This window comes from Neomonachus schauinslandi, chromosome 11, assembly GCF_002201575.2.
Source record: "Neomonachus schauinslandi chromosome 11, ASM220157v2, whole genome shotgun sequence".
NCBI classification, from domain to species: Eukaryota; Metazoa; Chordata; class Mammalia; order Carnivora; family Phocidae; genus Neomonachus; species Neomonachus schauinslandi.
In genome coordinates this window covers 31,377,471-31,400,784 of record NC_058413.1, presented here as the reverse complement: position 1 = coordinate 31,400,784, position 23,314 = coordinate 31,377,471, and the positions used below count along the sequence as shown (strand labels likewise).

Genomic DNA, 23,314 nt, shown 5'->3' with positions numbered 1-23,314 from the left:
AGAACCTAGATTTAGTCACTACTTGTACCCTAATAAAGTTTCAATAATGAAATTGTAAACACATAATCACAGAAGGTCACTGTCATTACCTTATGCCCTATCGTGAGGGTGATCATACAATTTATTACCCAACCGGTAACAGTTTTGAGAGTGAAAGGGGGAGCTAGTCATAATTGTATTAGAACAACAGGCTTAATCTAGGAGTTTTCTGGACAAACTGGGGCTATTATGGTCACCATACTCCCATAAAGAGAGTCAGTTGATAAAAGAATTAATGAGGTTGGACACAGTTGCAGTGAAACAAATCCCTTATGGGATCATCAAAATCCCAGATGTCTCTGAAAAAGGAATTTTTGAGATTTGTTTTTCATGTTATTACTTTTCAGACAAAGAAACTGAGGTTCAGAAAGAAGTAATTCATTCAAGGCCACTCAGCCAATAATTAGAAGAGCTAGACTCAAACCCAAGTGTCTCTGTTCCTCTAGTCCGGGGTTCTTTCCTCAATGCAAAAGCCCTCAGAAGTATCAGTTCCCTTTCAGTGTGAGCTCTGGCCTCCTCCCCCTGGATTCTTGCCACTCCTTCATCAAAATGTAGTCTATTTTCCCACTATTTTGGATATGGGTGAGCCCTATGACTGCTTTGAGCAAGAGGATGTGGTGGAAGTAATGCTGATGGAGTGTGGCTTCTTTGCAGTTTTGCTTGGGCTACTTGGAATGCTTACTCTTAGGAAATTCCCTTTTGGAACCCAGCCAGCATTCTGTGAGAAGTCCAAGCCATCTGGAGAGGCTGTGGTCAACAGCACAACGGAGATTCCAGCCAACAGCCAGCATCATGTGAGTAAGCCATCTTAGACAACCAGCATTGCTGAGACTTGAGATGCTGCAGCCTAGCCAACGTACAATCTCACGAGCAACACTGAGTGAAGATCACTCAGCTGAGCCAACTCAACCCTTGGAAACATGAAAAGAGCAATACATTTTTGTTTTAAGTCCCTGAGTTGTGGAGTGGGTTTTTTGGGTGGCAATAGCCAGAACACCCAGAATCCTCTTTCCAAGTCCAAAGCAGTCCAAGCTGGGAATGGACCACCTTCTTGGGGTAAAGTGCTCACCTCATAATTATAGCCACTGTGAATAATCTACTATTTGTCAAGAGAGCTCTTTATGGGGGAGCTTGAGGTACCATTCATCTGAGTTTTTATTACCTGAGATAGAAACTGAGTTCCATTGGGATCTTTTCATGTAAAATCCAAGAATACTTGGCACTCCATCCATGACTTGACTTCAACTTACCTGCCTCATCCCCCAAACTCTCTGCTGTTATCTGGCAATACCTCATGGCTTTAGTGATTTACTGACAGCACCATGTTTTATTGTACCATGCTATGCTCATGCCATGGTCTCACCCTGGAATTCCATTCCTATCTCAATTCACCTATTCCCAAGTTACTCATGCTTGATGTAGTTTGAGACTGGACATTCTCCTCCCAATGAGGTCTCCTTAAATTCTCTGCATTTGTTTATCTAAGCAGGTAACACATTTTATTAGAATTACCTGTTAATATGTCCAACTTACCAAGGAGGATGTAAGCCTCTGGATGATGGGACAGTCTTTATCTATCTATCTATCTGTCTATCTATCATCTATCTATATCTATCTATTTATCTATCTATCATCTATCTATCTATCTATTATATATCTATCTATCATCTATCTATCCATCCATCCATCCATCCATTCATCTTTTAGTTAGTTAGTTAGTTAGTTAGCTAGTTAGTTTGGGGTCTTATTTTTTTTTTAATCCTCAGTATAATGACACTGATCAAGAAATGTTTAATGAGGTAAAACCAAGGAGTCAATGAAAATAAATGGAAGATTTTCAAAGAATCATTTCCCTTTTAACCAGCCCCTCTCACCAACAATTACTCCTTCTACCAGTAACAATCGCAACAGCAAAAGCAAACACTTATGAAGCATTGACATGTGCCGGGAACTCTTCTAAAGTGTCACACATGCATGATGCATACAATCCCCATAGCTTTATGAGGTAGATATTATTATCACCCTCATTTTACAGATGAGAAAAATCAGTAATTCATCCAAGAGCCCACAGTTTTTCAGGGGCAGAACTGGGATTTCAATCTCCACACTCTGGTTCTAAAAATGGGCTCTTGCCCTTTCAAGTCTTGGTAACTTGGGACAAGTCACCATGACTTGAAATCCTTGGGAATGCTCAGGGTTAACCGACCCAGCTCTGCTACTGTACTCTGTCTGGGGCAAGTTGCTAGTAAATACTGCATTCCCATAGGAAGACAAGGTTAATGAAAGAGAAAGAAAGGTGGATAAATAATTTACCACCTGAGCACTGGGAAGAGATTTCTTGGATTAAAAGTCAGGAAACTCAAAAGACACAATTTAGACAATAAAGTAATAAATGACACAATTACTATCCAATTGGCTACAGGCTCGTTCCGGCTCTGGAGTCTGCATTTCCCCTCACATGGCACCTGCTTCTGCTCCTCTACCACAATCCCTCTACAAACAGAGGCAGATTTCCTCCCACCCACCTTTATCAAAACAAATTTGCTTATAAAGCCTGAATTCTGTATTTTTAAAAGAGTGAATCTCCCAAATTATTAGCATGTGTGTTGAGCTATGGGACTGGAGAAGGACCAAGAGAGAGAGATAAGAAAAGTGGGAGAAAGAACAGAAAGCTTAAGGGGGTCAGCAGAGAGAGGGAGAGAAAAAGAGAATTAGAGGTAGAAAGAAACAGAGACATGAGGAGACATCATGCTGCTGTTTAATACAACCTCACGCTGAGCTGGACCCACCCCTCCCCCAGCCCCATAGGATTCCTGGGAAGTGTGGCTAAGCCAACTATAGATCCATTGGAGAAATGGGTTAACTGACCCACCCAAATTCCAAAACAAAATAAATTCCACTTTCTTGAGTGAGAGCATGTGCTCTGGGGCCAGATTGCCCAACTTGGACTTCTGGCTGTACCACTCACTGACTGTCAGAGCTAGGGCAGTTTTCTTTATTTCTTTCTGCTTCAGTTCCCTCATCTATAAGAGCAACACCTACTTCAGGGTTGTTGTGATGAATTTTCATGTAAAACACTTGAAGAGTGACTAGCACATTGGAAGTACTTGAATAATAGTAACTTAAAATAATTAGTCATGGCAAAATATGTGAGAGCTAGAGCTTGTCCCTTCTTTATAGGGGTTGTGGAGCTAAGACTCTGCAGGTTACTTCTCTCTGCAGTCAGAGTTATAGGCCAGAGAGAAGGGTCTTGCCTAATGGGGTGGAAGTTAGGCAGAAAGACTGGGATCACCAGTTGGATTCCCAGTTAAGGCTGTGGAGTTACCACCTGGATCATCTTCCACCCATGTATCTAGTTGTTCATTTATGAAACACAAGTAGTTATTACATTCTTCTTAGTAGGTCCTGTACTAGGAGCAAAAGGTAGAGAAATGTGTGAGAAGAATCTGCCCTCTTGAAATCATCACATTACAGGGAATGATATGGACATGTAGAATTAACATGAATATAATGGGTCTCCAGGAAGATCTGGGTTCAAATCCAATGACTGATGAGCTAAGTGACTTTAGGTTCATGACTTCTCTGAACCTCAAATTCCTTTTCTCTAAAATGCAAATTATAGTAACAGTAATAATAATAAATATGTAATTCAACAGTTTTGTAAAGCATACATGAAAAATTCACATAAGATGGCTTAGCACGTAATGCATACTCAATAATTACAGCTTTTAAAGAGTGTGATGTAATAGACAAAAGAAGAGTAATAGAAAACACAATAAGCTTTAAAAGAAATAGTGATATGAATAAAGACCTCTGAGGTGCCAAAAGAGGAGTTAGGCATTAATCCATTGTGAATTTGGGGAAAGTGCTTTGGGTTAGGGGGGTGGAGCTAGTGGTTAGCAGGGAGTTTACCAGGGGAGAAAGGAGAGGGCATTCCAGGCAGAGGAAACAGAAGAAGCAAAGGCACAGAGGAAAGAAAGGGGATATAGCAAGTTCAAAGAAGAGAAATTCAGTGAGTCAGGGAAGGGAAAGTATGGTCAGAGATGTTGTGAGGAGGTAAATCAGGTCAGCTCACAAAGGAGAACTTTCTTGACCAAATACAGAGTTTCGACTTTATCCTGAAGGCCAACACCTCTCAGGATCTGTTCTGTACAACATTCACATTGGAAGTTGTGAGCAACCACTGCACGAACATGGTCTGCCCTCAATAAATTCCAGAAGTGCTGGGTAGAACTACAGGGAGCTCTTCACTCCCAGAATCTGCAGTGCCTTTAACGTACTAAGAGTCCTCCTACCCCCAAGATGAAGAAGCATCTACAGCATTTCCCAAAAAGTTTGTCCCATACCCTCTGATATTAGTTCTGGGAAATTCCATTAGGCAAATGCTGCCATAGGTATGACAATAGTAGAGGCTGCATCTTGAGAACTGCCTTTAAGTGGATTAATAAAGAGAGTAGCAATACAGAGCATAGACTCTACAGCCAAACCACCTGGGTTGGAGTCCCAGCTTTGTCCCTTACTAGCCTTGGACACAGGATTTCATCTCTCTGTGCCTCAGTCTCCTCCTCTATAAAATGAGAGTGAGAATATGCTCATGGGGGGTATTATGAGTATTGAATGAAATAATATTTATAAAGCACTTAGAACAGTGTCTGGCACTTATTAACACTGCCAGAGCATTTTGTTAATTAAATGGAGAGGACAGGATAGAATTCTCAAAGGAGCTTTGTTGGAGCAAGTCAGAAAAGAGAGTGTGTGCAGTACAAAGCTCTCCTGTCCTATGCAGGTTTCTTTTTTTCTTTCAGTTCCCTTGGTTTCCTTTCTCCCTTCCTTGTTTCGTTTGTAGAGCAGAGCAGTCATTTCACCTGACAAAGAAGCAAACCAGGACTTTATATAAGCATTCAACTTACATGGATGCAAATAAAACAAAATAAAATATTTTTTAAATCATAAACACATATATTAAAATTGCATACTAATATAAGATATATAAAAATGACATTCATATAAACATTTAAGTGGTAGGGGCCATTCATCTGCCCACCTCCATATTCAGAGAGCTAGTGGGGGTATAGCTCAGTGGTAGAGCATTTGACTGCATATTCAGAGAGCTAAGACTGCTATGAGCTTAGAGGGTCTCTGCTCCCATGTGCTGCTTAGACAAGGCAGAAACTTGCCAAGCTGAGGATGATTCCAGGGTTTAAGGGTTGCTATTTTTCTTATGACTTGCCTCCTAAATGCAAGCCAACTTAGTCTAGTGCACAACTTAAGAAAGAGACATCTGTTTCTGGAAGAAACACTGTGTTAGTCTAACCGGAGGCACCTTTATAAAGTCTTTGAAAGGTAATTTTGATGACATGTTATTTTTGTCTAATATACTTTAGAACACCCCTGCCATGTAAATTGACACTCTCTTGAAGTGTAGAGCTGAGATTATGACCTGGGTCTTCCTGACTCCAAAGTCCCTGCTTTTTCCACCACATAGACCCTTGTAGTCAAGTGCTTGTGTGTCATCCACTTTTTCATTCAACACCTCTTTACTAGATGTCTGCAATGTGCCAGGAACTATGCCAGGTGCTTGGGGATAGAGTGTGGAACAACTGAGACACAGTTCCTGTTCTCACGGGGCTCCCAGGTTTTAGGGAAGGTACAGAGCAAGAAATGAACTGATGCAGGGCAGTATAGGGAGAAAGACACCCATTTACTTGCACTTACAGCACTGCCCTAACCCACTTGGTAAACCAGAACCTAAGTTAGGGTCCTGGGTGTTATGATTAACTCAAATCAAAACCAAGGCTAACTTTTAAAATGGGAGGGGGAGTCTCAGATAGTGTGACTTCATTCAGGTATCCTCTACCCTCGCTGCCCATTTAAATCATCTAGGAATCATCAGGCCTTATCCAAGATAAATGTAGTAAAAATCTCTAAAGACTAAGAGGCTTAGAACTGACCCAAAGATTGAGAAGATGCTCTGCCTCCACATATCTTCCCATACACGGCAGAAAAAAAATATGTCCTAGATCTTAGAGATAGATGTATGTGGAATGGAGCTTAAGCATACCACCTCTGGAGATGGATCATCAGAACTGGAATTCTAGCTCTGTTACTTGCTAACTGTGTGGCCTTGGACATGTCATTTAACCTCAGGGCCTCAGCTTCAAATTAGGAGGATTAAATAAGTTAGTAGATCTAAACCTCTTTAAAGAGAAAATAAAATATAGCAAATACTTAATAAATGTTAGCTTTTACTGTTTTTCCCATTATGAGAAAAATCCCAGAGACCAACATGAAGCTTGAAGGAATAACCCTTCTGCTCTTTCCATGAGCTCTTGGTGTGTTCCTTCTCCTATGGTTCAAGCCTTCCCAGGTCATTTGGGCCTCCTATTGTCCCAGTTTCTAAATTACACATTCTGTACTCTAATGCCTCTCTCTCTTTTTAATGGAGATATAATTGACATATAGCATTATGTTAGTTTCAGGTATATGACATAATGATTTGATATTTGTATAGGTTGTAAAATGATCATCACAATATGTCTGGTTAACATCTGCCACCACACATAGCTACAAATTTTTTTTTCTCATGATGAGAACTTTTAAGGCAACTTTTGAATAATATAGTATTATTAACTATAGTCATTATGCTGTATATTACATCCCCATGACTTATTTACTTTATGGCTGGAATTTTGTACTTTTTAACCTCCTTAACCCATTTCTCCCCACCCCCCATCCCCCACTTCTGGCAATCACCAGTCTGTTCTCTGTATCTGCAAACTCAGTTTTTTGTTTGTTGTTTTCTTTAGATTTCATATATAAGGGAGATCATATGGTATTTGTCTTTCTCTGTGTGACTTATTTCACTTAGCATAATGCCATCAAGATCCATCCATGTTGTTGCAAATGTTAAGATTTCTTTCTTTTCCTGATGTTTCTTTTTTTCCTTTTCTTTTTTTAAGATTTTATTTATTTGAGAGAGAGAGAGAGAGCATGACTGGGGGGAAGGGCAGAGGGATAAGGAGAGAGAGAGAATGTCAAGCAGATTCTGAGCTGAGCGGGGAACCTGACTGAGCTGGATCCCAGGACCCTGAGATCATGATCTGAGTCGAAATCAAAAGTCAGACGCTTAACCAACTGACCCCTTAGGTGCCCCCTTGATGTGTCTTTTAATTGATGCTTTACTTATTGTTTGGCTACGACTATTGTGGCAACTTAAAAATGACTGCAAATTCATTGCTATTCATCCTATTAAGAGGTAGAGTCTAATTCTGTTCTCTTGAATCTGTTTTGAGCTTTGTCTTGATTGATCATTAGAATGCAGCAGAAATGATGTTCTAAAATTCTGAGACAAAGTGATAAGAAGCCTTAGAGCTTCTGCCTGGGCATCTTGGAACACTCACTCTGGAAAGCCAATTGCCATGTAAGAAGTCCAACCACTCTGAGGCTGCCATGTGAGAAAGAGCATATGGAGAGGTCCCGAGACTGTATGAAGATAGAGGCATGCTAGGACAGCACCCATCCGCTTCAACCCCCAGTGATTCTCTCAGCTGGTGCCCCAGACATCACATGGAGCAAGAGGAGTTCTTCTTGCCAACTCTGGCCTCAACTGCAGATTCATGAGCAAAAAAATTAATAAGATTTAGGGTGGTTTGATTTGTAGTGATAGATAAGTGGAAAATAAATTTATAAACTTCTGTGCAGAAGCATCTTCTTTGGGAGAGTAGGGCCAGGTATAAAACATGCTATGGATATCATGATGAAGAAAGAATACACATTCTGTAAAGCTGGGGGATAGTGGCTTCAGTAATTCTGCTGTCCACTTACATGTTTGCAGATCTAACTAGAGCTAAAGCTCGTGATTCCTGCCATTGCTGTAAAGTTTGCTCTTGTGTTCTTTACAACTGAAAACATAGTCCAGAAGAGGGATGCTGAGGATAACTGGCAGGCAGAACTGATTCACAAAGCTGAGACTAAAAAAGGAAACGATTCATATGTTGAGGATATGAATTTCCATTCAACAAAACTTTGTTGAATATCTAGAATATGTCAGCCTATGTACTAGGTATGAACAGATGAAATCTCCATGGGTGTATGAGTAAGGTGTGGGAGCATTAATTCCCTTCCTTTATGTTAAGAATTATCCTAGAGATTTTGTGCATGGTTCAGTGGGGGCACAAGAGAAGATAAATTCAACTCCACCTGAAGAGATTAGGAAAGACTTTATGGAGGAGGTGGTGCTTGAGTGGACTATTGAAGAATAAAGAGGAGTTCACCAGGAAGCCACAGGAGAGGCAGCTGTAACACAATGGTTAAATGTGTACAATCTAGAAGCAACCTCCATGTATCTCATTCCTGGATCTATCACCATTAGTTTTCTAGACTAGGACAAGTTACTTAACCTCTCTGGGCCTCAGTTTCATTTCCAAAGCTTGGCAAGAATGAGGAATGAAATTTTTTAAAGCTGGGGCTGGGAGGAGGTAAGAATCCTTTAGTGGGAAATAGGGAGCCATTGAAGGGATGCAATCAGATGAGAATCATGATTAGCATTGCATTTTAGAAACATGACTTTTACTGCAGTTTGAAGGAAGTATTGGGATGATAGAAGAAGGTCAATGCTGGAAGCAGATAGACGAATAGGAGAATATTGCAATGGTCCAGGCCAAAGATTATTAGGACTTTAATTAAGGGTATGGTAATGAAGACGGAGAGGAAGGGACACAGCCTTTATAGCAGAATAGATGGATGAGGTATGTCATAAAAGCTTCCAAATAACTGAGTACCCTTGGATTCCTATGCCCATGACAGGGCCCTTTGGCATCTCCCTGTCTCTCAGAGCAGCCTAAACAGATTCATTCTATGAACTCAAACTTGTGAGTTCCTACACTGTGGCAGGCCCTATGCTAGGCAATAAAAGTAAAGGTTATGGTTGTTCTCTCCCGGGATTATCTCACTGTATATAGTCGAAAGACCACAAATAATCTTGACCCATTAACTTGTGGGTTTTTTCAGCGGAGAGCCAGAACCACAGAAAGGTCATTTCTTAAAACCCATAATCAGGCGGATTTCCCCTAGGCTGGTTTTGCCACCAGGTGCAGACCTCATTTCTGAATCCTGCCTGACTCAAGATGGCCTTCTCTGTAGAGATGTGAAGGAAGAGGAGGGCAGCCGAAACCGTTCTGTCTTCACACCCAAATCCTGGGGATTAGACTCATCATCATATCGTGACTCGGAGGCTTCTGACAGGAAAAGCCAAGACATAAATCCTTTCCATTGTAAAACCGTGTGGGAAGTAAGCCAGCCTGTGTTTGAGAGTCTCTTTCTCAAAATCGCTCTGATCTCCAGGAGCTTCACTCAGCGTCTTGATGCCTGTGGTTCCCCACCTATAAAGTCACAGGGACCGCCTGCTGGCTGCCGCCCTCTTCTTCCCAGGAGAGGAGAAAGATGCCTGTGTGCATGCTTCTACTGTCTCCAGCTCCAAGCTCACTAGCACAGCGTTCTTCTCGGAAATATGATGTCTTCTGATGAAGTAAGCAATCCTTTTTTTCAAAACTTCTATTCTTACAATGATTAAGACAACCACATAATTAAACTTTGTATCCTTCATCCACACAGGTCAAAAATAAAAGGGAGGATGAGCAAGGCAGTGCAAGGGGGACAACACAGTAATGATACCGAAATCTCCCTTTGTGAAAAGAAAAGGCTCCTGTCAGGGCCTGGGAATCTGAGCTAGACAAGAGGCTGGGGTGAGATGGGGAGTTCTGGGGCAGGTGGGGGATATCATTTGCCTGTTGCTTCCTTCCAATTCATGGAACTGAGTGGCTGTCTAAGGAGAGACATCTTGGGGACAAACCAAAATCAATACTACCAGGCTATCCCAACCATAGGTCATTTGGATAGGAGTAGACAAAGAGAGAGACTCTAGATGCTGAACCCAGGGAGGGGCGCTTAGGAGACTGGGTAGGAAAAAGTGACTTGGAAGGAGGAGATAGGAAGCCTAGATAAAACTTTCTGACCTAAAGAATATGGTGACAAGGGCTTTGAGCATGTCCAGTAAAGCAGTCGTAGAAGTAACCAACCTGACTTGCAAATACCATATCTGATTCTGGGTGCCCTACTCACTTGGGTGATCAAGGAACTGGAGAGTAGGATTTACCTCCTTTTACAGATAAGGAAACTGAGGCTCAGGAAGGTGAAATAAACTCATGTTTGTACATCTAATGAATAACAGAGCCTGAATTAAGCTCAGGACATGTGACTTCAAATATCATGTCCTTTCCACTATACCAAATGTTTTACAAATGTCTGAAGAGGGATGAGAATCTGGGTTCCCAGAGTAAAAGTCGGATGTGAATCAACTGATGTAATCAGACTGGTATTGGGGGCCAGTAACTGGAAATGGGCTGGAGCCAGGGAGGTATTAAAGGTGCAGCGGGGTTACAGAGAGGCAGGTATCTCCAAAACATGCAGATGAGGTTTGGTGAGCATTCTAGAAAGGAAACTGGATTCAGAGGTGGGTTCGTTCCACCTCAGAGACATCACAGGACAGGGGGATAAAAGTTCTTCTCCAAAAGGCATTTGCCACCTCAGCTGCTTAAAGAGAACCCACAGTGATGTCTACATAGAGCTTCCCGGTGCAAAATGAAAATGTGGTCCACTTACCCAAGAAGCAGGAAAAAAGTGCTGTTAAATCTAGTAGAATATAACACTTTTTCCTGTCTTTGGTTCTCTTGCTTTCTTAATCCATCATGGTACTTTATTTGCTATTTAATGTTTCATTCGCTCAGGCATGGGGATTCTCACCAGCTGAGGGCCGACCTTCACAGGCATTTGAGGTCCCACTCTATAACTTATCAGGTGCTCAAGCAGCGCCCAGCTGCAGGGATCCCTCTCCTGCCACCAAAGCACAGGACCCAGGCTGGGGGTAGGGGAGTCATTCTCCCCTTTCTACAGGCCCACAGTGCACAGTTGATGCCCAGCAGATCCCAACCTCTGCATCAGACGTGCTCGGTACTGGGATGGGGGCAACCAAGGTAATGCCAACCTTGTCAGGAATGGGTGTCACTATGCCACCATGTTCACCATAACTGGGATCTTACTATGGTTGTATCCAGGCCCCCTCCAGAGGCAGGGGGCAGAAGATGTCACTGAGCAAGAGTGCAGAAAAGGAGGCCAGGGGAGTAGGCCCACCTGTAGAGGCATGGAGGCAGCCGTGGGCAGGATGAGCTGAGACTCCAACTTCCTGGAGCATGCTCTCTTGCCTTATTGTACTTGACTTAAGAAACACAATGTCAAAAATACAATTGTTAAGAATTTCAAGATGGCAGGTACCTGGGTGGCTCAGTTGGTTGGGTGATTGCCTTCAGCTCAGGTCATGACCCCAGAGTCCTGGGATTGAGTCCTGCATTGGGCTCCCTGCTCAGCGGGGAGTCTGTTTCTCCCTCTGCCCCTCTCCCCCACTCGTGCTCTCTCTCTCTCAAAATAAATAAAATATTAAAAAAAAAAAAAAAGAATTTCAAGATGGCAACTGCAAAACATGAAACCCCAAAAGCAAGGTTCTTCTGAGGGGAGGGTCCTTGTTGCATGCCCATGAAACCAGCCCTGGGAATATGCAAGCTCCAATAGCAATGGTCCCAAACTATAGATAAACCCACTAATCTGGGGGTGCCTCCTAAGCTCCCCAAACTGTTTGACTTCCTACTGCCAATGTTCAGCTGGCTTCCATGGTCTCCTTGGAAGTCATGAAAATGTCCTTCTGTTGTCACTGCTACTGTCTTCACTCTGCAGCCTCCAGTGGTGCTAGCAGAACTACCCTTTGCTGCTGTTGGTGCTGCCTCCCTCACCAAGACAGGTAAGGGCTCTCTCCTTGCAGGTGTTTATATGTCACTATGTTCTAGAAAGTGTGGCCTAGTTCCTTCCATTTCTCCCATACCCTGTGTTGAAGAATTTGGGGAAGTCTCTTAGAGCTAATGTGACTGTATAACATATCATCCATATTTAACATGAAAGGAGGTTAAATTTAATAACCACACTAGAACAACAGGAGTAAGTGGGACTGTCTCAGGCAAATTAGGACATACAGTCATCCCAGTTGGGACTGAATAGGAAGACATTTGATTGGTCTTATACAGTATCACACACTTAACAATTCAAATACTGCCACCACCTCAAACCAGTTTACTAACATGAAATCCAAGCATCTCAATTTTCTCCCTCCTTAGGGCAGCTTTCCAGCACTTCCAAGGGAAAGACCAGCCTTCCCATGCTCTACCACTATTTCCAATCAATGTCCCTAATCTTTTTTTTTTTTTTAAGATTTTATTTATTTATTTGACACAGAGAGAGAGATAGCGAGAGAGGGAACACAAGCAGGGGGAGTGGGAGAGGGAGAAGCAGGCTTCCCGCCGAGCAGGGAGCCCGATGTGGGGCTCGATCCCAGAACCCTGGGATCGTGACCTGAGCCGAAGGCAGACGCTTAACAACTGAGCCACCCAGGCGCCCCATCAATGTCCCTAATCTTAGTGTCTGTGAACCTAAATGACAGTTACAAAGTTCCCTATACTCTTTCTCTGCCAGGAAGCCTAGAGGGTCTTTATTCAAATTGGACTCCTAGTGAGCTGTCTAGGGATTTCCAGATTTGGAGTGGGATATCCTTGCTGTGTCTGTCAATGGACTGATTTTTCTCTACTTTCCAGTTGCTGTTGGGAAGCATCAAACACCCACCCTCACACCTCCATGTTTGCTGATGCTCTTTCAAAGGTGCCAGAGGACTGATGTCACTAGCTGAGAAATCTTAATTGGCCTTAAATAGCATATTTCAGAGTTTAGAAGGGATTTTATTAATGATTTCATTTGAAAGGTAGAGCTCACTATTGCTTAACCTTTGCTGTAAAGGTAATTGCTCAGCCCAAACTATTCTTCTAAGAGGGTGAAATCATTCTTACCCTTTCTGAAGTGACTATCAATAAAGAGAGATTTCCTTTATACTGCTATGCCCCATTTTTTTCTCAGATGCTATCTCTCTTCCCACCATGGGAATGTGGTCACAGAAAATCAACTCATTGGGTTTCCCATTTGACATCTGAAATGATTTTTATCCTCATATTATTTCTCTTGAACAAGAACTACGTTTTTGAAGAGTTCTATTTATGCCATGAAATACAAGTATAACCTTTTTGGTTCCTTCTGAAACAAAAAAACTTCAAGGGAGTATAACTTCAGTAGTGTCAGCCCTGAGTACTTGGGACATTTATGGTTCACAAAGGTGGGAATCCTCCAGATCTTCCCTTATAATGGGATAATAATGGAAAGTCTAAACTTAAACTCTCAAATTTTCTTTCTTCATTTAGTAATTTTGTTTGAAAGTTTACCATTCAAGCAACTATGTTCTCACCTTTCTCTTCTCCTTTCCCAGCCTCCCCACTTCCTCATTTTTCCCCCTCTTTTTAATTGGAATAGGATCCATAAAGTGAAGGCAAAATTTTTTGATCAATTATTTTTTGAGACTCCTGTGGCATCCTGATCTAGCTCACCAATAGTATAATCACCATAAATTTATTAAATGAAAATAAATGTTTGGTTGTACAAGTATTATGGGCTGATTTCAAAATTCATATGTTGAAATCTTAACCCCTAGTGCCTTAGAATGTGATTGTATTTGGAGATAGCACCTTTAATTAAGTTAAAATGTGATCCTTTAGGATGGATCCTAATCCAATATGAATTAGTATCTTTATATAAAGAGGAGATTATGGAAGATCACATGAAGAGGAGGAGAAGATGACCATCTACAAGCCAAGGAGTGGGGCCTCAGAAGACAGTGACCCTGCCAACACTTCAGTCTTAGACTTCTAGCCTCCAGAATCATGGGAAAATAATCATGTTGTTGAAGCCACCACTCTGTGATAGTTTTTCATGTAGCCTTAGCAAATCAATAAAATAAATTTATGTCGTATCAATTTACCACTTTTTAATTCTTTTTGTTTTTTAAAATCAACTTTATTGAAGAATAATCTGTATCTTATTAAATATGTCTTATTTTAAGTGTGTGATTCAGTGAATTTTTACAAATGTATACACCCAAGCAAACATGCCACAATCAAAATGTAAAATACTTCCTGCAACCCAAAAAGTTCTTTCATGCCCCTCTGCAATCAATCCCTACTCCCCAGATAAAGGCAAAAACTGATCTGCTTTCTGTTACAATAGATTAATTATGCCTGTTCTAGAACTGCATATGAATAGAATCTGATAATATGAACTCCTTTGTGTCTGGTTTCTTTCACTTAGCATAATGTTATTTTTTTTAAAGATTTATTTATTTATTTGAGAGAGGAAGAGAGAGAGAGAGAACAGGTGGGGGTTGGGGGAGGGGCAAAGGGAGAGAGAATCCTGAAGCACATTCCCCGCTAAGCACAGAGTCCAATGCAGGGCTTGGTCCTAGGACCCTGATATCATGACCTGAGCCAAAATCAAGAGTTGGCCGCTTAACCAACTGAGCCACTCAGGCACCCCACTTAGCATAATGTTTTTGAGATTCATCCATGTTATTGCATATATCAATAGTTTGTTCCTTTTTTTTTAGATTTATTTATTTTAGAGAGAGAGGGAGAGAGTGTAAGCATGAGCAGGAGGGGCAGAGGGAGAAGGAGAGAGAATCTCAAGCAGACTCTGCACTCAGTGCAGAGCCCATTGCAGGGCTCTATCTCACAACCCTGAGATCACGACCTGAGTTGAAACCAAGAGTTGGCCGCTGAACTGACTGCGCCACCCAGGTACTCCCCTCACTTTTTTTATAAAGATTTTATTTTTAAATAATCTCTATACCCAATGTGGAGCTCAAATTCACAAACTCACAAAGCTCTACCAACTGAGCCAGCCAGAGGCTCCAAATGTTATGTTCCTTTTTATTGCTGACTTGTATTTCATTTTATGTATAACCACAATTTGCTTATTCATTCACCTATTGATGGAAATTTGGGTTATTTCCACTTATGAGTTTTTATGAGTAAAGCAGCTATGTACACAACATTTGTGTACAAGTCTTTGTGTGGATATCTGTTTTTATTATTCTTGAGTAAATACCTAGGAGTAGAATTGCTGTATTACAGGTTAAGTGTATGCTTAATTTGTTGAGAGAAAGAAAGAGAGAAAGGAAGGAAGGAAGGAAGGAAGGAAGGAAAGAAGGAAGGAAGGAAGGAAGGAAGGAAGGAAGGAAGGAAGGGTCTTTTAAATTTGTTTTTCAAATTGTTTTACTTTTCCACTGATTTCAGTTTCTTAAATCACAGATTTACCATTTTACTTTCCTACCAACAGTGAATGAGAGTTCTATTTGTTCTATATCCTTGTCAACCCTTGATACTGTCAGTTTTTAAAAATTTTAGCCATTCTAATGAGTGTGTAGTGTTCTCTTATTGTGGTTTTAAGTTCAATTTTCCCAGATAATTAATGATGTTGAGCATCTCTTCATGTGCTTACTGAATACTTGTATATCTTCTTTGGAGAAATGTCTGGTCAAATCGTTTGCCCATTTTAATTGGGTTAACATTGAATTGTAACTATTCTTTTATATATCCTGGATATGTCTCTTGTCTGATATATGTACTGAAATTTTTTCCCTCCTTCTATGGCTTATCATTTCATTTTCTTGGTTGTGTCTTTTGGTGAACATATTTAACTTTAATGATGTCCATATTTATCAACTTTTTCCTTTCAATAATTACTGATTTTTGTGCTCAAGGAAATCTCAAAGTTGCAAAAATATTCTCCCATGTTTTCTTCTGAAAGTTTTGTAGTCTGATTTTTATATTTAGGTATGTGATTAACTTTAAGGTGTGTGTGTATATGTGTGTGTGTGTGGTGTGAGGTAAGGGTCAGGGTTCTTGTGGCTGTTCAATTGTTCTAGCACTTTAGTAATAAAGATTATTCTTCCCCCATTGAATTACCTTGGCATCTTTGTCAATAATTTATTGACCATACTTATGGTAGCTTATTTCTGATACTCCATTGTTCCATTGCTCTGTATGTCTATCCATATATCAATACCACCTCATCTTAATTACTGTAACTTATAGTAAGATTTCAGGTCCAACTATCTTCTATTTTAAATTTATTTTGGCTACCCTAGGTCCTTTATATTTCCATATAAATTTTAGAATCAGCTTAACAATTTCCCAAAAATCTGCTAGAATTTTGATTGGGATTGTGTTAAATGTATGGGTCAATTTGGGGAGAATGGGCATTTTAATAATAATGAGTTTCTCATGCATAAACATATGTTTTCTCTCCAATTATTGAGGTCTTTGATCTCTCAACAATGTATTTGAGTTTTCACCATGTAATCCTGTACATATTTTAATTTATCTCTAAGTAGTTAATATGTATTGATGCTCTTATAAATGATATTTAAAAATTTTTATTTCCTAATTATTTATTGCTAGTACATAGAATTACAATTGAGCTTTATATATTGACATTGTTTCCTGAGGATTTGTTAAAACCCTTGTTAGTTTTAGTAGCTTTATTATGGATTCTTAGAATTTTCTATGCACACAATTGTCTGCAAATATAGTTTTACTACTTCCTTTCCAATATATATGACCTTATTTCTTTTTATTGCCTTACTGCACATGCTAGGTTTCTAGTCCCATGTTGTACAGAAAGAGTGAGAAGAGACATCTTTACTTTGTTTCTATTCTGAGTGTAAAAGCATTCACTGTTTTGACATTAACTTTGATGTTAGCCTAAGGTTTTCCACAGATGACTTTTATCAAGTTGAAGAAATTCCCATCTATTCCTAGTTTGTTCATGGCTTATCATGAATAAGTGTTGAATTTTGCCAAATACTTAAAAAAAAACCTATTACGATCATCACATTTTTTCCCTTTTAGTTTGCTATTGTGGTGAATAAAATTGATTGATTTTCAAATGTTAAACTAAACTTAATTTTTCTAGATAAACCCAGCACTTATTGGCAGTTTCAGATCAGCCTGATGCTGCCCCATCAGACAACCAGCAATAGCTGAGTGGAGCCTCTTCCTCAGAAGTCTGAGCACCAGCTCTGTGGGAGTATTTCCTCTGAGACTCTGAAGTAGATAGGCCCTTCTCTGAGGACCAACTACTCAGGGTCAATTCTCTGGGCAACTAATTTCTGGTAATCCAATCTTCTCCTTTTCACCTCCCATCCCCATGACTCATGGAGCTTTCATAAAATCATGGTTTCTCAGAGTTGGAAATACCTTAGAGATCATTTAGTATAAACTTCCAGCCAATGTACAAATCCTTGCTACAGTGTCTCTGTTAAATAGTCCTCCATTGTAGGCTTGAAATCACTTGGGACAAGGAACTCAGTATCTCTTACTTCCTCAGATACGAAGAAATTAAGAAAATCAAGCAGATTAAGAAGAGATGCTCTTACAGTTGGGGTTTAGCTTTCCTGAGCAGTGCCATAAGGCCATGATCTCAGTTTAATCTGTTTCAATGCTGGTGTTTTAGTTTTTTCTTTTAACTGGGTTCTGCAAACTCCCATGGACATATTCTCAGGATTCCCTGAGTTATTTATGGAAAATTAAAAAAATCTATTTCTATAGCACTCTAAAAAAAGTTATATAAGTATATATTCTGACTTATTTCCATGGCCACAGAATACTCATAACAGGGTACTACCACACAATTTCAATGTCCATGTTTACTTTGTGTTTATATTTACAGTCTACTTGAGAGACTATTATTGGTTAAGAACAAGGACACTGGATCTGGGATGTCTGGGTTGTAATTCCAGATCAGCAACTCATTATATGTATGACTTTGGGCAAATTATGTTATCTTTCTGAGCCTCAGTTTCCTCACATATAAAATGGAGATAAAGTACCTCACTCACAGAATTGTCATGAGGATTACATAAATTAATATATTAGAACAATGCCTAGCACACAGCAAGTGTTGTATAAATGTTTGGTAGTATCATTAGGTAGTACTAGCTTAATTATTGCCAGCTATTAACAGAAGCAGGCAGAATTAACGTGTACCTTAATCACTATGTTAGAAGTGGAGACGAAACAACATCACAGCACATTGCACAAAGGATTCATAATACTTGTAATAGATAAAGTCATAAGAGAATTAAGTAATCATGTGACACATAGTACCATAAACATACTCCACAACACACAGAGAGACAATTTAGTTTTGGCAAAATACTATCATTTGTCATATTAAAGATCATTTAAATTTCACTACTTTTATGGTTTGCTTATAGTTAATTGTAAATTAGTTTTCTATTTATATGGGATAAGGACTAGAAGCATATGGAGTTTATATTTAGTTTCATGTTGTATATACTTAAATAACATGCTACTGAAAATAATTTATCAATACCTGAAGTCCATGAGATAATTTTTCCCTTTAAGGTGGGTACATTCATTACTCAAACTTGAGAAGTACTGATATAACCAGGCCAGTTCTTTCCCTAATGAAGCACTGTCCCCAGTGGTAGCTATAAGCTGGCAACACTTAAGACAACAAGCTCCTGTTGAAGCTCCTGAATCAGGGGGGGGCTCAGTCACCACATTTAGGATCCAAGGTATGAAACTGGGAGAAGGTACATTTAGAAGAGACTAAGTACCTATGATGGAAGAAAAATGAAGGCCAAGAGTGGATAAGGTGGCCCGGAAATAACAAATGTTTGAGTTCTGTTAAGTGTCAGGTACCACTCTCATAACAATTCTGTGAATTGATGGCCTTATTCCCCACTTTTCAGATGAGGAGAATGAGGTTCAGAGAAGTTAATAACTTGCCTACCATCACAGAGCTAGAAAGTAGCAGAGCCAGGGCTCCCACCTGGCTGCCTGGCTTCAAAACTGATCATTTTGCACCATAGCTTTGTCCCTGAAATCCACCAGCAAACTCTGAAATGAAGACCCATGACCAGGACTGCTGTCTGAAACTCCAGAATGCAAGTTTTTTTGGAATGGCAAAACCAGAAGGGCCTCTTTGAGTATTCCTTGGCTTCTGATCCACAGAGAGAAGGTTAGTTACTGTGATGGTTAAAGTTTGTGTCAATTTGACTGGGCTATGGAATGCCCAGATAGTTGGTAAACATGATTCCTGAGGGTGTCTGTGAGGGTGCTTCCAGAAGAGATTAGCATTTTAATTGGGTAAAGTGGATCCAATCCATTGAGAATGTGAATAGATCAAAAAGGAGGAAGTAGGTTAATTGACTCTTGGCTCTTTGAGCTGGGACAGCCATCTTCTCCTGCCTCCAATGATCCTGGTTCTCAGGCCTTCAGATCCAGACAGGAATCTACATCCTCTTGGGCTTCCAGGCTTTCTAACTACACTACTGGCTTTCCTACATCTCTAGTTTGCAAAAGAGACTGTGGGACTTCCTAGCCTCCATAATTGTGTGAGCCAATACCTCATTATAATAAATCTCTTCCTAGAAATATATAAATATATATCTTATTGGTTCTGTTTCTCTGGAGAACGCTGACTAATACAGTTAGCCCCTGGCAGAGGCAGCTAAAGAGGGCTGGCTCTCAGCATCCTGACAGTTCTAGCTATAGCTGATGTTGGGGGAACATTCCTACCAGAAGCTTATTTCTTTTCTTAACCCAACTATGTTAAGGAAGAACCACTGGCCACTTATTTTCACAAGCGGGTTCATGACCTCAAGTAGTTATAGATCCAAATATGCCTGGGAAAAATATGCTTTTCCTTCCTCAGTTTACATGTCATTTTCTGCTAAGGAAGTAGAGGTGTCCATGTCTTACTACTGGGAGAATCCTCTTCTCCCAGAATAGCATGGATGCTGAAAAGAAGACACAGAGACCAATGACCTGCTTTCCCTCTACCCATGGTTTTGCATTTTTCTTGTTTTTCACCACTGGAAAGCTACATGCTAAGCTTCATCCTCAAATATTCATGAGGCAAGTTAGGATTGAAACACCCCCAGGAACTCTGTTTTCAGAAAGCCCAGTCTCCAAATACAGAGAAGACTTCTGTGAAAATGCTGTGGCTCCTCTCCTCCTTTGCTGCTTCAGTGTTCCCCAGGGGCTCCCAGACACTGAAGAGCCTTGTTCCCCCAAATCTAGGCTCCTCTGGCTTCCTCTGCTATGCAGGGTAAGGGGCACTTAACATTTGTCCACTGGCTTCACCTTATTGTTAAGGTCAGATGTGGTTTTTGTGGAGTACAGTTAATATAAATATTTTTAAATTATTGATAGTTTAGAAAGCTTTTTTCAGCTTTACAACTCATTTTAGGTAACATCATGTAAATTCTTAGAATTGTCAAATTTATAAAAATTTTATCAAGCTATTAGATTTGGAAGGAGTTTCCACATACCAGCTTCTGGCTCCATACATTCCAGACCTTATTTGCCCTCCACTCTCCACATACCTCTGGTGCTGAGTGCCACAGAAAACATTCATATCATCATATGACCTCTGGCCTTGCACCTTCAAGTCATGACACCAAGTGAGTTAGCACAGAAGGCAATAGGATTATTTCTGGAAGCTACATCAACACCAGCATGGCTAATGATAGTGCATAGAGAAGTGACCTTAATCCACATGAATATGTACTGCCAACCCCAAGTTCATTGCATCCGCAATTCAATTTCCCCTTAGGATGTACAAAATACCTCTGGCCATACCGATGCTACCAGACATGGAGGTGAGTGCGAGAGAGGGAACATTGACGGGAAAAGGGCAGTCTTAACTAAGTGCAGTAGAGTATGACATATATTGCAAATATTACAAAACATGTGACCACATCAACACATTACTAGAGACTTGGAAGGGACTGATGCAAATGAGCCCTGAAACTCAAGCTTTAGTAGCTTCTCAATCTGTCTCTGCCTTGCATTATGGGTGGATGAACTTCTTACTCTTCACAGTCTATTTATCTTTAATGTTAATAGTGTCTTTAAAGTTACTTTATTCCTTTACTAGATGGCCTTCCTAGATTGCTAAGATAGATCATTAGCCATTTAATTATTATTTAAATAATTAATCCCTACTCCTCTTTACCCTAATGCACATTACAGAGTTGTCTGTGGGAGAAACAGTGATTTGATGGGTCTTGCACTTGCGACTTTCAATTTGGGACATAAACTAAGGTTTGTTTTTTCTGACTATGTCTGGCATCTTAATATTTTTGGTTCATCTTTTCTGGTTAGTCAATAACTTAGACCTCATGTACTTTGTTTTCAGCTACTCAGGAAGATAACTGCCCATCTCTTTGAAGTGCCCCCTCATAGCCCCCCAAAGTAAGTTTCATGTACAACACATCACCTGTATAAGACTCATAATCCCAAGCACAGTCTCCAAATTTGGAGAAAATTTGGTCAGTTGTTGTCACGTGATCTATTTACAAATAGACTGAAACACACTTTTATTTGTATGGTTTTATGCCCTATAACATTCCCTAAAGGATTTGAGGTACTTTATGATTATACACTTTTTTATGTTTTTCAAAAAGAGAAGAACAAAACAAAACAAAAAACCCAAAAAACAAAACAAAACAAAACAAAATACTAAAGCAAAACATAAAACTGAGAGGAAAAGAAAACCTGGTACAGAATGGTTGGAGATGAAATTTCAACAAGCACAAATGCAAGTATGATGACCACATCTGGGTTATTAAATCAACTCTGAGTTGTTTGTGACAAAAACAAAAAGGGAAACCTGATTAGTTATGAGATGCACACTGTTCAACAGATCAAACCGTCACTATTTTTCAGAAGCTCAGCTTTTCCTGGCTCTGAGAGGAGGCTCAGGATATATCTCATTCATTGTTTAAACCCCAGAGGGGTACCTGGTACTTAGTAAACACTCATTAAATTTTTTTTTTTGGAAAAATGAATAAATGGTTGAATGAAATCAATGTTTGCTTTCTCTCATAAATAAGTTGAAAATTATTTAAAGGCCCATTTTGTGCCTCATTCATTTTTATGTCCCCCCAAATACTTACTATGGTTCATTTATTCACTCAACAAAAATTTATTGAGGGCCTGTTATATGCCAGGCATTGTTCCAAGCTCTAGGAACATGGTAGTGAACAAAACATTCTAATGAAGAAACAAGCAATAAATGAAGTAATTTTTATGTATGTATATATTTTTATTTATATAGTATATTAGATAGTGATCCTTCACTATAGTGAGCACATGTTTGAATTTTGTATGAATTCCAAAAGGAGCCCCATCCACCAGAAAACCCTAAAGGATCTTCTAACCACAAGGCCTCACAATTGTGTTGTAACAACTGGGTCTGTGGAATGGCTTCGCTGGAGGCCTTAGAATGGTTCCTGGATTGTGTGTTCCCCAATAATGGCTCGGATGTCTTTTGAAAATTCTAAATCAGAAGGTTATGGGGTAGGAGACTTGGAGCCCAGAAGCTCTCTTGGGAAACCCTGTCCCTCTCAAATTAAGTAGTGAGAGCCTGAACCGAGGCCATCTTTAGAAACAGGATCTCCTCATGGCCCATATATAACTCTGAGCCATTCTGTTTCCTACTAAGGGAACTCCCAGGATGGAGCCACCCCACCCAGTCAAATGCCCGTGGTCAAACAGGGTCATTGGCCCCCAAAGAATGTTTCTCTCCTCTACTTTGGCTCTCCTTCTGCATACAAGGACTGTTCCTGCATCCCCCTTATCTGTGGCGCCAAGAAGACTAAAATCCCCTGACAGCAGGGGCTGGTAGGGCACGCACTGGAGGCTGCCTGACGACCAGGGACCATTAACCTCCTCTTCCAGCTCATTGTTTTACAAGTGGTCATCGCCACCTCGCCGCCCAGTCAGAAGCCAGTAGCAGCTTTATAGCCTACTTACAGAAAATGGCTCAGCACTTAGGCATTTTCTGGTGCCCCAGGGTTCAAAGTGAAATTAATTTCCATTACTTCCCATAATAAATCACCTCACCCAACACATGTATGAAATTCCATTCAAGAGACTCAAGTCATTCTGGGGCTTCACAGAAACGCATACACACTTCAGCTTGCACTTAGTTAATTTCTCTGCTTGGGATAGAGCCGATGGGGCCCTGGAAAACAACTACGTTCCAAGAAAGCCAATGGAACGCAAAGCAGCCTTATAACATCCAGACAGGAAGCCAGACCGATGATCCTGGCTATATGTAGAAGAGAAGGGGGGGTTCTTTTTCTCTTGGGACCCTTTTTGGTGGTCCCTTTCTCTCCCTCCATGGCCTTTCTTATCACAGGCACAGATAAACAGAACCTGATAAAGGAATAGGGACAGAAGTGGCTCCCTCTGTTTGACAT

At 40.3% G+C, this 23,314-nt stretch overlaps 1 pseudogene; it reads left to right on the top strand.

Annotated features, from left to right (window-relative positions):
• Positions 1 to 617: 617 nt before the first annotated feature.
• LOC110575725 overlaps positions 618 to 23,314 on the top strand; it is a 48,241-nt pseudogene continuing 25,544 nt past the window's right edge.